Source organism: Muntiacus reevesi, chromosome 15 (assembly GCF_963930625.1).
Source record: "Muntiacus reevesi chromosome 15, mMunRee1.1, whole genome shotgun sequence".
Lineage (NCBI taxonomy): Eukaryota > Metazoa > Chordata > Mammalia > Artiodactyla > Cervidae > Muntiacus > Muntiacus reevesi.
The window spans coordinates 35,001,387-35,019,215 of record NC_089263.1 but is presented as its reverse complement, the minus strand read 5'-3'; positions in this window follow the sequence as shown (position 1 = coordinate 35,019,215).

Below are 17,829 nucleotides of genomic sequence, written 5' to 3'. Positions count from 1 at the left end.
AACCAACTATGTCCAAGGAACTATCCTATATATAAGGATATAGAAGTGAGTCCTCATCTATGCAGAGCTTATTCTTCAAATATCATGATTCATGCTATCAGATATGTACACAAATTAAAACAACTTTGAACTTTATTCCAACTGTATTTAATTCTTTGTTTTTGAAAAGCTCGGGAATTTTTTAAACCCATCATTTGGGTATAAAGCCAAATTGTTACTTTCTGATATATATTCCTAAGATTTTTGCAAAATGTATGGATTTAAAATTCTTACAAGCTGAATTACCTTTTCTAAGAAAATAGTCTATAATTATTATAGAATCCAATGGATTTTTCTTAATATTAGAAAATACCTAATTCAACACTCCTTCCCAAGTAAAAACACATTACATTGTATCTATACACATTATCTAGTTTTTTCTCAGATATCCAGGAATTAGGAGTTTGTTGTACAAGGTGAGCTTACATTGCTGGCTCTCTAATCTGTACCATTTCTGATCTCAAAATAAAAGAGGGAAAACACTGTCATAAGACAAATTTCAAACATTTGAATACGACCATCCTGCTGTTCCCTAATTGGAGACTTCTAAATTTGTGGCAGGGTTTATAAATCCTTTACCATCCTGACCTCTGTCCTTTGTATGCACACCGCTTAGAATGTTTCATCAGAAGTAACAGCACTCTTAATAGGACAAGATAATCCAGATGGACCAACACGGAGCACCATAAAAACTCCTGAAGCCTGGATAATCTAAAATTGCAGGGCTATCACATCTTCAGTTCATATTGAGCTCATGGAAACGAAATCTTATTTTCATACGAAATAGAAGCCAGATATCCTCTTTTGTTGTTGTTGTTGTTCAGTTGCTGAGTCATGTCCAACTATTTGTGACCCCATGGACTGCTTGCAGCATGCCAGGTTTCCCTGTCCTTCACCATCTCCTGGAGTTCGCTCAAACTCATGCACATTGAGTCAGTGATGTCATCCAACCATCTCGTCCTCCGTCATCCCCTTTCCCTCCCCTGCCTTCAATGTTTCCCGGCACCAAGGTCTTTTACAGATGAGTTGGCTCTTTGTAACAAGAGGTCAAAGTATTGGAGCTTCAGCATCAGTCCTTCCAATGAATATTCAAGGTTGATTTCCTTTAGGATTGACTGGTTTGATCTCCTTGCAGTCCAAGGGACTCTCAGGAGTCTTCTCCAAAACCACAGTTTGAAAGCATCAGTACTTCAGTACTCAGCCTTTTTTATGTTCTAACTCTCACATCCATACATGATTACTGGAAAAACCATAGCTTTGACCATATGGACCTTTGTCAGCAAAGTAATGCCTTTGCTTTTTAATACACTCTATAGGTTTGCCACTGGGACTTCCCTGGTGGCTCAAAGGGTAAAGCATCTGCCTACGATGTGGGATACCCAGGTTCAATCCCTGGGTTGGGAAGATCCCCTGGAGAAGGAAATGGCAACCCATTCCAGTATTCTTGCCTGGAGAATCCCATGGACAGAGGAGCCTGGTGGGCTACAGTCCACAGGGTCGCAAAGAGTCGGACACGACTGAGCAACTTCACTCACATAGGTTTGCCACAGCCTTTCATTCAAAGAGCAAGCATCTTTTAATTTCATGGCTGCAGTTACCTTCTGTAGTGATTCTGGAGCCCACAGAAAAAAAATCTGTCACTGTTTCCATTGTTTTCCCATCTATTTGCCATGAAGTAATGGGACCAAATGGAGAAGGCAATGACAACCCACTCCGGTACTCTTGCCTGGAAAATCCCATGGACAGAGGAGCCTGTTGAGCTGCAGCCCATGGGGTCGCTAAGAGTCGGACACAACTGAGCTACTTCACTTTCACTTTTCACTTTCATGCATTGGAGAAGGAAATAGCAACCCACTCCAGCATTCTTGCCTGGAGAATCCCAGGGATGGGGAGCCTGGTGGGCTGCTGTCTATGGGGTCACACAGAGTTGGACACAACTGAAGTGACTTAGCAGCAGCAGCAGCAATGGGACCAGATGCTATCATCTTAGTTTTTTTGAATGTTGAATATTCTGCCAGCTTTTCCACTCTCCTCTTTCATTTTCATCAAGAGGCTCTTAAATTCCTCTTCACTTTCTGCCATAAGAGTAGTGTCATCAGAATATCTGAGGTTATTGATATTTTCCTGGCATCTTGATTCCAGCTTGTGCTTCACTGAGCCCAGCATTTTGCATGATGTATTTTGCATATAAATTAAACAAGTAGGGTGACAACGGATCCAATGGATGTCTGCAATTTGATCTCTGGTTCCTCTGCCTTTTTAAATCCAGCTTGAACATCTGGAAGTTCTCACTTCATGTACTGTTGAAGCCTAGCTTGAAGGATCTGGAGTATTACCTTGCTAACATGTGAAATAAGTGCAATGGTGAGGTAGGTTTAACATTCTTTGGCATTGCCTTTCTTTGGGATTGGATTGAAAACTGACCTTTTACAGTCCTGAGGCCACTGCTGAGTTTTCCAAATCTGCTGGCATATTGAGTACAGCACTTTAACAGCATCATTTTTCAGGATTTGAAATAGCTCAACTTGAATTCCATCACCTCCATTAACTTTGTTCGTAGTGATGCTTCTTAAGGCCCACTTGACTTCAGACTCCAGGATGTCTGGCTCTACGTGAGTGATCATCCCATCGGTGGTTATCTGGGTTATTAAGACCTTTTTTCTATAGTTTTTCTGTATTCTTACCACCTCTTCTTAATATATTCTGCTTCTGTTAGGTGCATACCATTTCTGTCCTTTATTGTGTCCATCTATGCATGAGGTGTCCCCTTAGTATCTCTAATTTTCTTGAAGAGATTGCTAGTCTTTCCCATTCTATTGTGTTCCTCTATTTCTTTCTGTTGTTTACTTAGGAAGGCTTTCTTATCTCTCCTTGCTATTCTTTGGAACTGTGCATTCAGATGTGCATTCCCTTTCTCCTTAGCCTTTTGTAAACCCTTTCCCTAACCCTACTCTAATCCTCATATCTTAAACTAAGTTAAGCAATTTTTTTTATGCCTAAACAGAGTAAATTACATTTGTCCTTGTTAATTTTTTATTGTTTGTTTCAACACAACTTGCATTTCTTGGGCGGTTGAAACTTCACTCAGTCAAGTATGTTACTATCTCTCCCAATTTTTCTCCATCTGAAAATAAGATAAGCTTGTCATATATGACTTCACCCAAATAATTGATAACATTTTTCAACAGTAAAAAGGCAGAAGACAACTTTGTGGCACTCCCAGATAGCAGCAAGACATTAATCCTTTTCTTTTCTATTTGTCCCCTTTGTATTTCCTTATGAAACTAACGCATGTGTGCTATAAAAATTTAATACAAAAATGGAAAAAGTAGAAATGGAAATGAATGTATTCCTATCACAATCCTACTCTCCAGAGGTAAAAATGTTTAATATTTTGGCATATATTTATCCAACTCAAACTTTACATTTTACATATATTTTGAAAAGTAAGTGACTCTATAAATGCTGTTATGCACACTTTCTTCACTTAAATCCTAATTGGCCTATTTTTTTTATAAATCCAAACATTTCAAGCCACATCATTCTTTTTGACAAAAGCATTATAAGCCATCCTATATTGTACAATTTAATGAATCACTTTTTGATTAATCTTCTTTACTTATAACTTTTGCTATTATAAAATATACTACATTGTATATTTATTGTAATGGACAAATTTGGGTGGCAATAGTGAGAGAATTTCTACAGATTCATAACTTAAATTAGAATTGTTGGTAAGAGATGATGAAAATTTCAGATAAAATAAACAGTGCAAACTACCTTAAAATGATACTTAATTTTAGTGAATTTAACATTGATTAAGGTATGATATACATGTCCATTTGTGTATATTTTTCCTCAAAAATGAATACTATCAAGATTTTAATGTATTTCTCTATGATAGGTAAAAGTTTATCTCAGCTTTTTGTTGTTGTTTTTTAAGCTTATTAGCAAATTTGTGTTTTCGTATTGGAGAGTCATTTAAATTTCTTCTATTAGCTATGAGAATCTGCCTTTTTAATGTTTCCCTATTGTGGTGCCTTTTTTTTTAACTGACCTTTAAGGACTCTTTGAATTATAGAGGTCATAAGTTTGTGACATATTTCCCCAAGTTAGAATATGTTCTTGCTTCATTTCTGTGTTGTTGCTGTCATATACTTAAATTTTTAACTTCTAAAAATTATTTCTGAGTTTCATATTATGTGTTGATAAGCCTTCCCCACTACCTAAGTATTAGGGAAAAATGTTTTTTCCAATATGTTGTGATTTCATTGTATATAAGTACATGTTTAAATTACCTAAAATTGTTATTGTTATAGTATATTAAATCTATAATGTATTAATTTCTCCACTTAATTAAATACAAAATATACCATTATTCAGGCATCCCCAGTGATCTCAAGCAATAATTTTTCATTACCCAATTATTGACAAGCTCTTACATGAAACCACTAATTTTTAAGAAAGGTAAAAATAGAACAGCTATTTTTCAAATCTAGATGACGAAAATATCCCTTAAGAAGCTTGAAATAAAGAAAAAGCAGATCTCTGGAGCTCTGGAGAGCTGGAGAATCTGATTTACTATGAATGGCTTGTGACCTTGATTCAGTTTAATTCAGGGCTCAGTCCTGTCCAACTCTTTGCAACCCCATGGACTACAGCAAGCCAGGTTTCCATGCTGATCACCAACTCGCAGAGCCTACTCAAACTCATGCCCATTGTGTCAGTGATGCCATCCAACCATCTCATCCTCTGTTGTCCCCTTCTCCTCCCACCTTCAATCCTTCCCAGCATCAGGGTGTTTTCCAATGAGTCAGTTCTTTGCATCAGGTGGCCAAAGTATTGGAGTTTCAGTTTCAGCATCAGTCCTTCCAATGAGTATTCAGGACTGATCTCCTTTAGGATTGACTGGTTGGAGCTCCTTCAGTCGAAAGGACTCTCAAGAGTCTTCTCCAACACCACAGTTCAAAAGCATCAATTCTTCAGCACACAACTTTCTTTATGGTTCAACTCTCACACCATACATGACTACTGGAAAAACCATCTAGCTTTGACTAGATGGACATTTGTTGACAAAGTAATGTCTCTACTTTTTAATGTGCTCTCTGGGTAGGTCATAGCTTTTCTTCCAAGAAGCAAGCATCTTTTAATTTCATGGCTGCAATCACCGTCTGCAGTGAGTTTGGAGCCCAAAAAATTAGTCTCTCACTGTTTCCTCATCTATTTGCCATGAAGTGACGGGACCAGATGCCGTGATCTTAGTTTTCTGAATGTTGAGTTTTAAGCCAACTTTTTCACTTTCCTCTTTCACTTTCATCAAGAGGCTCTTTAGTTCTTCTTCACTTTCTGCCATAAGGGTGGTGTCATCTGCATATCTGAGGTTATTGATATTTCTCCCGGCAATCTTGATTCCAGTTTGTGCTTCATCCAGCCTGGCATTTTGCATGATGTACTCTGCATATAAGCTAAATAAGTAGGGTGATAATATACAGCCTTTACTTACTCGTTTCCCAATTTGGAACCAGTCCATTGTTCCATGTCCAATTCTAACTGTTGCTTTTTGACCTGAATACAGATTTCTCAGGAGACAGGTAAGGTGGTCTGGCAATCCCATCTCTTTCAGAATTTTCCACAGTTTGTTGTGATCCACACAGTCAAAGGCTTTGGTATAGTCAATAAAGCAAAAGTTGATGGTTTTCTGGAATTCTCTTGTTTTTTCTATGATGCAACAGATGTTGGCAACTTGATCTCTTGTTCCTCTGCTTTTCTAAATCCAGCTTGGACATCTGGAAGATCACCGTTCATGTACTATTGAAGTCTGGCTTGGAGAATTTTGAGGGTTACTTTGCTAGCGTGTGAGGTGAGTGCATTTGTGCAGTAGTTTGAGCATTCTTTAGCATTTCCTTTCCTTAGGATTGGAATGAAATTGGCATTGATAATACTTTAAAACAATATTTCAGGTGATTCTGATAATTTGCCTAAATGTTACACTTTTACCCATTTCTATAGAATTTACACTAGACTGTTAGACTGCCAATGTTAGATTTTCTGAGGAAAATAATTTAAATGCATATAACTAGGCTATATTCCAGATATACTGACTCAGAACATTAAGGAGGACCTATAAATTCCAGTCATAATTGCAGTATCAGTAACACTAACTTTAATACCAAGTATCATTGAAGAAGAATGTAGAAATAGATTGATTAGAGTGATAGCCCTACATTTTTATTTATTCTACACTTAGTTTAAGCAAAACACTATCACCCATTATCAACTTTATCGGAGTATGGTTTTCTATTTCATTTGAGGTATGAAAATACAATTTTCAAAGAACTAAAATTTAAGTCATGTATACTCAGTCATAGGTTTAAATGTATTTTAATACAATTATGCTTACCTGGTGGTTCAGCTGGTAAAGAACCCACTGAAAATACAATTACAATAGAATTAATCAGAGATGATATTAAGGATCCACAGGAAAATTCACTTTCCTTAAAAAGCTGTCTTAGATTGCCAGTTGGATCTTAGATTGCCCATTGACTATCTCTATGTTGAAGCCACTCAGAAAATGTACAATTATCCAAGGAGCTAAAGTATTATCTATTATCACCTTCCAGGATATAATGATTAATTTAATACATCAACTTGGCTAGGACACAGGATCCAGATTTTTGGTCAAACATTAGTTTATCTGTTGTTTGAAGATGAGGACATTTAAATCAGTAGACTTTTCATAAAGAATATGGCATGCATGCTCAATTTAGTCTGACTCTGTTATTCCATGGACTGTATCCAACCAGGCTTCTCTGTTCATGGAATTTTCCAGGCAAGAATGCTAGAACAGGTTGCCATTTCTGAACCCAGGGGATCTTCCAACTGGGGCATCCAACCCACATCTCTTGCATCCCCTTCATTAGCAGGCAGAGTCTTTACCACTGTACCACCTGAGAAGCCCTTTAGTAAAGGAGATTACCTACAAAATATGGGTGAGCCTCATATAGCCAATCAGTCGAGGGCCTTATGCAGAAAAAAGATTGACATCCCCAGAGGAAGAAGGAATTCTGTCTGTAGTCTGCCTCTGGACTTGAGCTGCAACATCAATTCTTCCCTGATTCTCAAGCCTACTTTATAGATTGTGGACTTGTCAGCCTCAACAATCATGTAAGCTGATTCCTTAAAATCTTGCGCTTGCTCTCTTGTGCATGCTCTCTTTCTCCATACATATATGTGTATACACAGATATACCTGTATATTCACACACACCACACAAATCCTACTTTGTTTCTCCAGAGAACCCCTTGCTAATATACAGAACCTATTGCAAAAACAAACTCCACTTTTGCCAACTCTCAGACTTAGATGTAGAGACACAGTTGTACTCTCTCTCATTATAGTTAATAATTATGTTTAAGTTAAGATGAGGCTTACCAATAGAATATACTTTGTTCCCTTTCTCCCCCAAATTATCCAACACTTACTTGATCAAAGTGGGTTAGGATGGATGTCTTTTGAAGTTAATGAGGTTTGAATTGTTTTTTTAAATTACACCAGATTTTCAATTTCTTTCTCTCAAGTATTATCAATAACTCTAGGAAATTCTACAATTCCTTAAAAAGAAATAATATTTAATTACAAAGTAATCAATTTATTGTTTAAGAGTTTATGCTTCAGGTAAGATGGACTATGTACACTTCTCCCTGCAAGTAGAAATACAAGTAGAAAACCTGGACAGAAGACATAGATTTGTGAGAACTCTAAAAAGTACATAGTAGTAGGTAAACAAGAGAATATCAGAATTGTAAGAGCTGGCAAACTAGTGATAAATTTATCTCTTTTTTCTTTTTGACATCCCCTGGTCAGAATATTAATACAGTAAGATGCTGAGATGTGAGTACTGTAGTACACACAGAACTCCAGGGAAAAAAATTTCATTTCTGACTCAAAGAACAGGAAATAGAACTCTTAATGCTCAGAAACAATGCAGAAATTCTATTTTTCTTTCCTCTTTTCTTTCATACTCTAGCCTCCAACAAAACCATGGCAGTGGTAATAGTTGTAGCCATAGGAACTCAAAAATGTCAAAATTCTAAGGGAGGGGAATGGTCCTCTCTGGTGGAGCTGTGGTTCAAAGTGGTTGGGGCCAACTCCCACTACTTTTTTTTTATTTCTCTGTCTTCACATCACTTGGTCCTGGATGTAGGTTCAAAACTGGAAGTGTGCAATAGAATATAGTAACTAGACTACCAAGTTCCTGGTCTGAGGCCTAAAAGAGAAAGCCCCAGAAAATTGGAACATTCCAGGTTGATGACAGAGAGCAAAGAGTTCAAAGAAACAACCTAAAATAATTGTTTATAAACTTTGGGGCTCATTTCCAGATGCACAGGTGTAGGTAGGAACCTAATTAGCATACCAAAGATCTTGAGAACTGAATTAAAGAGCAGATCACTAGCCAAGCTCCAAAAAGAGCACTGGGTGGTACACAAGCAAAAATCCAAAAAGTACTAGGAAAGCTTTAGAAACAAAATTGATATTAGAAACATGGCCCACAGAAGGCTAGGTGGAACTCATGACCTAAACATAAACGGTTGATTTTCTACTAAAACACAAAAATCAATACTTTCAGTAGAATTAAACAAGACTGAAGTTTCATAATATTTCAAATAGCCAGCATACAATCCAAAATTAATTGGCATATGAAGAATCAGAAAAACTGAAACTCATAAGGGAAAAGACAAACACAGATGCCAACATCAAAATGACACAGATGTTGGAATAATCTGACAGACTTCAAAGCAGCCATTATAAAAAGCATGAATTAGCAATATTGAGTACTCTTAAAATGAATTTTAAAATGCAATGTCTCAGCAAAACAATAGAAAAATAGACTCAACAGCAGAGTGATAATAGCAGATGAGAGTTAGTAAACTTGAAAGTAGACCAACAGAAATTATTCAATCTGAACAATACAATAAGTCCCCTACAAACAAACAAGAATGTATTCATAAGTCCAATTTGTTCATAAGTCCAATAAAGTTAGCCCAGGTACCTAACTAACACAGTCAGCTATATAGTACTGTTCTGTAGTAGGTTTATAATACTTTTCATAAAAATAATACATAAACAAACACACAAAATAAAGAAAAAAATTTTAATCTTATAGTACAGTACCTTGAAAAGTACAATAGTACAGTACAACAGCTGTATACAAGGGCTGGCACAAGTGAACAGGCAAGAAGAGTTACTGACTGGAGGAGGGAAATCAGGTGGCAGATGGGAGAGCTGAAGGACTGCCAGCAATAGGTGATGGAGGACAAGTTGAAATTTCACTCATGCCTGATGTTGAAGGCACAGGTTCTGGTTTCTTGCTGGATTCAATTCTATCTACCTTCTTGAAAAAGAAAAGAAAGATCTAGTAAGGTCTAGGTAGGAGCTCTTCTTTTTTTTTTTCTCATCATAGATCACAGTGGCACTGGATTGCATTCTAAATAGCAGCTGTAACCTTTGTGTACCGTTCTATGTCCAAGTCCTGTGCCTCAAAAGCTAACAGTGCCTCCTCAGATAGGATTAACTTATGTGTTTGGACATGTTAGTATCTTTGAAAGTTTGAAACTTGAAAGTTTGTACCTAGGAGACTAACTATATAGAGGATAAAAGGTTTCTTAAAATTGAGAAGAGCTACAGAAACTATGGGACAATGAAAAATTTAAGATGTGCATCATCAGCGTTAAAGCAAGAAAGGAGAAACTGCAGAGTTGAAAAAATATTTGAAGAAATAATGACCCCAAAACATCTCAAGTTAGGCAAAAGGTATCTATGAATCAAAGAAGCTGAGTAAGCTTTAAACCCAAAGAAATTCATGTCCATGTGTATCATAATCGAACTATTGAATATTAGTTGCAAAAAAAGAAAATCTTGAAAGCAGCCAGAGAAAATAACACATTAACTATAAACAATGACAAAAAATGGATATTATGAAGATTTCTCATCAAAAACCATGCATGCCAAAAGAAAATGGTATAAAATTTTTAAAGTTTTGAAAGCAAAGAATTGTCAACCCAGAATTTCATATCCAGTGAAAATATCCTTCAGGAATTATGGTGAAATAAAGACATTCTCAATTTATGTAGATATAGTTTATATGCTATAGTTCTATAGCATAAATGAGAAGTAGTAAGGTATTAAAATTTTCTACATTCTAATAGAAATAGTAAAATATTGATTCTAAGTAAACTGTGAAAAGTTTAGCATTTTGTCATCACTAGAGCTTGAGCAATCACATGAAGTTGAGCAAGCTCCAGGAGTTGGTGATGGACAGGGAAGCCTGGCGTGCTGCAGTCCATGGGGTTGCAAAGAGTCAGACATGACAAAGTGACTGAAGTGAACTGAATCACCACAGCAACCACTAAAAATAACTAAATGAAAATGAATGCTAAAAAATATTCAAATAACCCAAAAGAAAGCAAGAAAGGAGAGAGAACTGAAAAACAGAAGGAACAAACATAAAACAAAGTGACAGACCTAAGTCCAAACATATCAAAAATTCCATTCCATTTAAATGATCTAAACATGCAATTAAAAGGCAGACTGTCAAAATGGATACATCAACATAACCCATCTATGCTACCTATAAAAATCTGACTCCAAACATTTCAACAGAGGTGGATTAAAAGTGAAAGTGAAAGGGTTAGTTGCTCTGTGGCGTCTGACTCTGCAGTTCCATGAACTGTAGCCCACCAGGCTCCTCTGTCCATGGAATTCTCCAGGCAAGAATACTGGAGTGGGTATCCATTCCCTTCTCCAGGAATTCTTCCCAACCCAGGAATTGAATGCAAGTCTCCTGCATTACACATAGATTCTTTACCATCTGAGTCACCAGGGAAGCATAAATTAAAAGTAAAGAATGGAAAAAAGATATACTATACAATCGAACACTGAAAATAGTAATTGGATTGTCTATACTACAGTCAGTAATCTTTAGAGTAAAAGAACAATCTTTAAAGAATTACCAGGGATAATGAGGAAAATTCTATAAGACAAGTTTTAGTCCATCAAGAAGTTGTACCAATTCAAAATGTTTATGTGCCCAACAACTGAACTACAAAATACATGAAGCAAAAACTGACAGAATAAACAGAAATAGATAAATCCATAATTATGGTTAGAGATGTCAACACTTCTCTCTCAGTAATATACAGACAGAAATTCAGTGAGGATATAGAAGAACTAAACAATATCACAGTGCTATATATTACTCCAGGAACACCTGGGAGCATTCTCCTCTAATTTAAACTACTTTTATTGACCCCAACTCACAGCCCTACATACTAGGAACTAATAGTACCAGATAAAGAAAAGATGAGAGGAGTAAATTTTTTAATATATTTATTTTCCTCCATAGCTTTATTTTAAATATTTTTAATTTTAAAATATATTTCAAAATATATTTAAGACTAATCAGTGAATTATGAAAACAATTATAACCAACTTGGGTTTTAGAAATAGAATACCGTTTGTCCCCACCAAAATAGATCTCTCTACCTTCTGACTAAAGGTAAGCATTATTCTGTTTCCTATGAATAATTCATTCTTGTTTTGCAATTTATGAAACCCTAAATAATGATTTGATTCTTCCACATTCTCACTTGCATAAAATTTATAACTTTTGACTTTCTCCTTTTACTCATTAACCCTGAATATTCATTGGAAAGACTGTTGCTAAAGCTGAAACTCCAACACTTTGGCCACTTGATGCAAAGAGTTGACTCTTTGGATAATACCTTGAAGCTGAGAAAGGGTATTTCTTTGGAAATACCCTGAAGGCAAAAGGAGAAGGGAGTGGCAGAGGATGAGATGCTTAAATAGTATCACCAACAATGGACTTGTATTTGAGCAAACTCTGGGAGTTAGTGGAGGACAGAGGAGCCTGGCATGCTACAGGCAATGGGGTCACAGAGTCGGACACAACTTGGTGACTAAACATAAACAACCATATGTATATATTCATACATATTGGGAGGTGTATCATATATTACTCTATGTTACGGTTATACCAAAATGTTAAAATTATGATGGACACTCGAGTCATTTCCAATTTGGGGTTATTATTTTAAAAACTACTAAGAACATCTGAGGCATACACACAAGGTTTACTTTAAAATATACAAGAATTGGGTGGGTAAGTCATAAAATATGTACATCTTTAACTTTCCTAAATAACACTAAACTCATATTCCACAGTGGCTGAACCAGCTTACAATCCAAATTCCCATTTGGGAATTCTCTCAAGTTCCCATTGCTTTCAGAATCTTACCAAAATTTGGTATTTCTGACAATTTAATTTCAGCTATTTTGATGCATACATACAGGTATGTATAGCTCACTGTGATAAAAAAAATCACATTTTCCTGATTACCAATAAGGATAAGAATCTTATTACATGTTTATTAGCAGTTTTACTTTCTTGTCACTTAATCACTTTTGAAATTTCCTTGGGTTTTACCCTTACTCTCTCTCTGGCAGTTTCTCTGAGAACAAAAAATGCCATTGATATTGGCTTTCATATCTCTGTAGCCATTTAATATCATCTCTAAAAGTTCATGAAAGAGTTGCATTCCCAAGAGGCACCAAGTATTCCCCACCTAACCAACAAATCTAATTTCACACCACTATAAAATTTCCTCTGGAAATAACTGAGAGTCACCTTCCAAGGAAACACCACGCCATTCAATCCATTGCATTCCATTATACCTTTACTTCTGAAGAAGACATATTAGAAGCTGAAGTGTTCTGTAGAATAAATATCTTGAATATTGAAGGATTCATAAAAATAATTTTGTATCCTTATCTCATTTTAGAGAGAAACATAGACCTATGAACAGGACTTAAAATGTAGTAGTATGTCTTTTAATGATCTCTTCCAAAATTCTAGGCAAAATAGTAAGATTATTTTTCTAATTATGAATATAATAGGTATTGATATAGAGAATTTAAGTAATAAGAAAATAAACAATGCAGAAAATAGAATTCATCCAATGTCCCAAAGACTGAAAGTAGCTAGTATATATTTTCTTGGAATAAACTTCTGAACATCTTCCTCTCTTTCTCTCTCATTCTTTATCCGACATTTAGTTTATTTCTAACTCTTTATTGTAAATATAATGAATGTCCTCTGACATATATCATTCCAGATTTATTTGATGTTTTCCTTATAAAAATTTCTAGAAAATAGTTTCCGTGTTAAAACACACTCATATTTTAGGAGTTTATACTCATTAACAAACGTCACTGGAAGAAGTATCAATTTCCTATAAGAGTGCTAGCCTCTTCATGTCCTTACTAAAACTGAATATTATGAATCTTTATAATATTTGGTAATCTGACAAAAATGTGATAGATCATTGTTTCGTGTGTATTTTCTTGAATACCAGTTACCTCAACATATCACAATATGTGAAAATGTATCTCTCTTGACATACTTTAGCAACTAGAATTAAGCATGTGACACAATGCAGCCATTTAGTAGTTGCTACCCAGAAAAATTGGGCTTCCCTGGTGGCTCCGATGGTAAAGAATCTGCCTTCAATGCAGGAGACTCAGGCTCAATCCCTGGGTTGGGAAGATCTGGAGAAGGGACTGGCTACCCACTCCAGTATCTTGCCTGGAGAAATCCATGGGCAGAGGAGCCTGGCAGTCTACCATCCACGGTGTCACAAAGAGTCAGATATGACTGAGTGACTAACACACCCAGAAAAATTATCATGGGGTAATAATATAAAGTTAATGGTAGTTAGAGGTTCGATGAAGCAGCTACCAAGGAGTTGAGAGGCAAGTATGGAATACTACTTATCAACACTGTGGAATACTGATACCACCCGGACTTCCCTGATGGCTCAGACAGTAAAGAATCCACATGCAGTGCAGGAGACCCAGGTTCAATCCATGGATCAGCAAGATCCCCTGGAAAAGAGAATGGCTACCCAACCCAGTAATCTTGCCTGGAGAATTAAATGGATAGAGGAGACTGGTGGGCTACAGAGGGTCAAAAATAGTCAGACACAACTGAGTGACTCAAACAACAATGCAGCCATTTAGTAGCTGCTACCCAGAAAAATTAATACGGGGGAGTAGTACAAAGTTAATGGGTTAGTTAGAGGTTCTGTGAAGCAGCTACCAAGGAGTTGAGAGGCAAGTAGTATGGAGTAAAGGTAATCTTCAAAGATGCGGCAGCCAGCAGCAAGCATATTAGTTAATTACCTGATGGTATCAGGGCCAGCAGCGTCACATGCCCAGTGATAATTATGACAATGGTGATATCCTAAGTAAACATTTACTGGAGCAAGACCTTAGCTATGCAGACTTCCTGAGATCCTACCCAGTCCTGGTTCTCATTCTTCATGTTGATTATGTGAACCACCTGACATCTTTTTCATAATAAATTAAGCAGAGTCGATTTCCATCTATGCTTCTACTTCTTGGTCCATGACTTTCTTTTCTTCTATTTCAAAAACCCTTTACCATTTGACTATATAATTGTTATCTTTTTGAACTAATATATAAATTAATAAAAATATCTTCACTGCTTGTTTCTAATTTGTAAAACAAAATTTCAGTCATAATTTTCAGATAGATATGTGGTGAGTTTGTTTCAGGAAATTATTAAATAAGCGAGAGATTAAGTCACAGTTGAATATGCCTTAAGAATTTTATATTTGCAATATAATTTTCTTCTCATTTCAAAAGGAAAAATGTGATTAACTAAAAAAGTAAATTTTTATTCACCTAACTCATGAATAAGCAAACATGGAAGCATTATTTAAGATAAAGGCCATTCACTCACATGTTGGAAGCAGCAAAGAACTCTGCTATACAAGCACATACACTGTAAGACAAGTACATAGTTTTACTGAAAGTAAGTGTTCCTCTACAAAATTATCAATTGCCAAATGTCAGAAATTTTGAAGAATAAGAAAAGGAATGATTCTTCAATTAAAAACCCCACATGAAGCAAAATAATTTGTTAGTCCATTTTGACACTTATAGACATCTTGAGAAATATTCAGTAAATTTAGCAAGGTTCCACTAGATATTTCAGAACTCCTTACTGTATATCTCTCTCATTAAAAGCAAAAGGAAATCATTATTTAAAATGACATTTCCCCCCCATAACAAAAACTAAAATCTTACTTTTAATAACATTTAACTGTACTTTACTTTTTAATAATCATTATCTCTTGGTAGGTAAAAAATTCCAGAAAGTTATATCAGCTCGACAAAAAGGCAAATTGTCTTTCTTCATTAACATTCTGATTACCCTGCCCAATTAATATTGGGCTTAGCTATGTGAGTTGCTTTGGTTATGGAAGGTGAGTGAATGGAAAGTGTGATGGAGAAAATGCTTTGAACACTTGAGTGGCTAGGCTCAGTTACTAGCTATCTTATTTATGCCATGAGAACCACATGGCTGAAACAATGACTGCTTCTTCCACCTAAATTCCCAAATGAAAAAGACATATGAAAAAAGAGCAGAGTTGTCACTGACCAGCAGTGGACTGATGTTGACTTGTAATGAGAGCAACTAATATAAATTCATTATAGAGCAACTTTGTTGTTATAACAACTGATTTTGAGAAATGATTATTGTATATCATAACCTAATACAAACTAATACATGTGGTACTGGCCCTCACTGTGATTCACCCTATCTATCAGAACAGATAATTCTATGTATTAACTTTCTAAAAAATTAATAATAATGAGAGGAAGTATCTGAATCACAATCTTCCCAACAGAATTCCAGTTATTTATTCTGGGTAGAACAGTTAGATCACATACCATTCATGAATTAGGGGAGATATATGGAACGAGATATTTATTTTAAGCCTACATACTCCATTCCTGGCATCTAGTATGAAATTCTCTAAAACTGCAAGGACCTTGGGATCAAAATTGAGGCCTACTGGAAACTAAGAAGGGGAAAATAATTATCAGAAGATAGTTAACAAATATTTGTCACACTATGAAATAAGGTATTTTTAAATGCTTCTTTTAAATAATATTGAAACATTTAAATAAAATGTATATACAGTTTATATTTGAAAATGTTTAAAACAAAGAAATGTAATTTAGATTACTGGTCATTAAATGACTCATTTGTCATCTGTAGTATGACTGTGTTGATTTCTATAAGAGTAAAGAAATGAAATTTTGTAAGGGCAGAATTACATATAATATTCAAACAATATATAAAATTAAATACATATACATCATGCACTATGTCTATTTCACTTAATTTATTTACCAATATTAGGCAGAATAGGAGCATATTTCTTTTTATATTTTTAATAGACATTGAGTGAGATTTTTAGCTACATATGAAAGTGAATAAGTATAGAGTCAGAAGAAGTAGTTGGCAGAACATATTACACAAACTTAAAGAATTGAAAATGTCCCAGAAATAAGTAATGGTAAATTAGATGAGGTACCAATAAGAATGGAAAGGGACACAGATGTAGGTGGCAACAGTGAAAGCTACTAGAAAAGTAGCTGTCTTTTTCTCCTACAAGGATTACAAACTGGGAATATTAACTTTGGAAGAATTTGAAAGCTACTTTTCCCTTATAAAATATCATGTCAGATTATTTTTCTTCTTTCTGTAGATGATGAAAATCTTGCTAAAATATGGGGTCATATCAATGACATATATAATTATCTTACATATTTCTAAAAGTTTATAATTTTAAAGAAACCTATAGCTAGAAAAAAAGGAAAAGGGGTATCATTAGTACAGACTTTCAGGATGACTGTTTTTCTAACTTTACTCTATAGGATAAAATCAAAACAGAATTATTATGATAATACCTCTCCATCCTTCAAAAAATGCCCTCCGTAAAATTATTAGTAAAAATGGGTGTAGTTACATCATCTACTGTGAAGACACCGTTGCAGCAACAATGCTTTTTTGTTGTTGTTTCAACAAAACTAAAGAAAAATTATTTGGCAAGAGGTGGGAAGCGAGGGCAAGTGATTTTTTTAAAATAGTTTTTTTTACCTTTGGGGATTAGGTGATTTCATAAAAGTGAAAAGATAAATGCAACAGGTAATAGATGCCCATTGTTACAGATGCTGTTATAATGTCTTGAAGAGATTACCTTTCTATAATTAAGCTTGTGAGTCATGATTACTTGAAATTGGCTCTCATATCCAGAACTATAAGCAGGAATCAAAAATCTTCGGGCTTCTCTTCCCCCACAAATATTGCTCCTTCTTTATCATCTTTCTCCTCTTAAAGATTTCTTTCTTGGCATCATTAAAAAAAACAAACAAAAAAAAGAGCTGTGCAAGGTTTTTTTAGGTAGGTGAAGTTTCACTTGAGACCAAAGACGCCATGTTGAAGTCCAAGTGCTATAATTCAAAACCTGGCAAAAGTCAGGATATAGTTTTTTAAATTCCTGAAGTTGCAAGGGCACCACTAACATAAAAAACAATGTGAGTGCTGCCCCTTAGGTGAGGGACATACTGGTATTGTTTTGGGCATATTAAGTGAGCTCCTGAAAACCCTAGGGTCCAATGGAATACAGGGGCTGTAAGACCCTAGTATCACGACCACCCTCTTTCTAACAGTACAAATAATAAAGACTGGGATAAGGGCAAAATGTTACATCATAAATCTGATAATTTACTCCCTTCTGTTTTGCCCTGTGCCTATTGCTTTGAAAAGACCATCGATAAAAAATTTTATATGAAAAACAAAAGGAAAAAGCAGCAGGTCATTCTGCTGAATACCAGCAA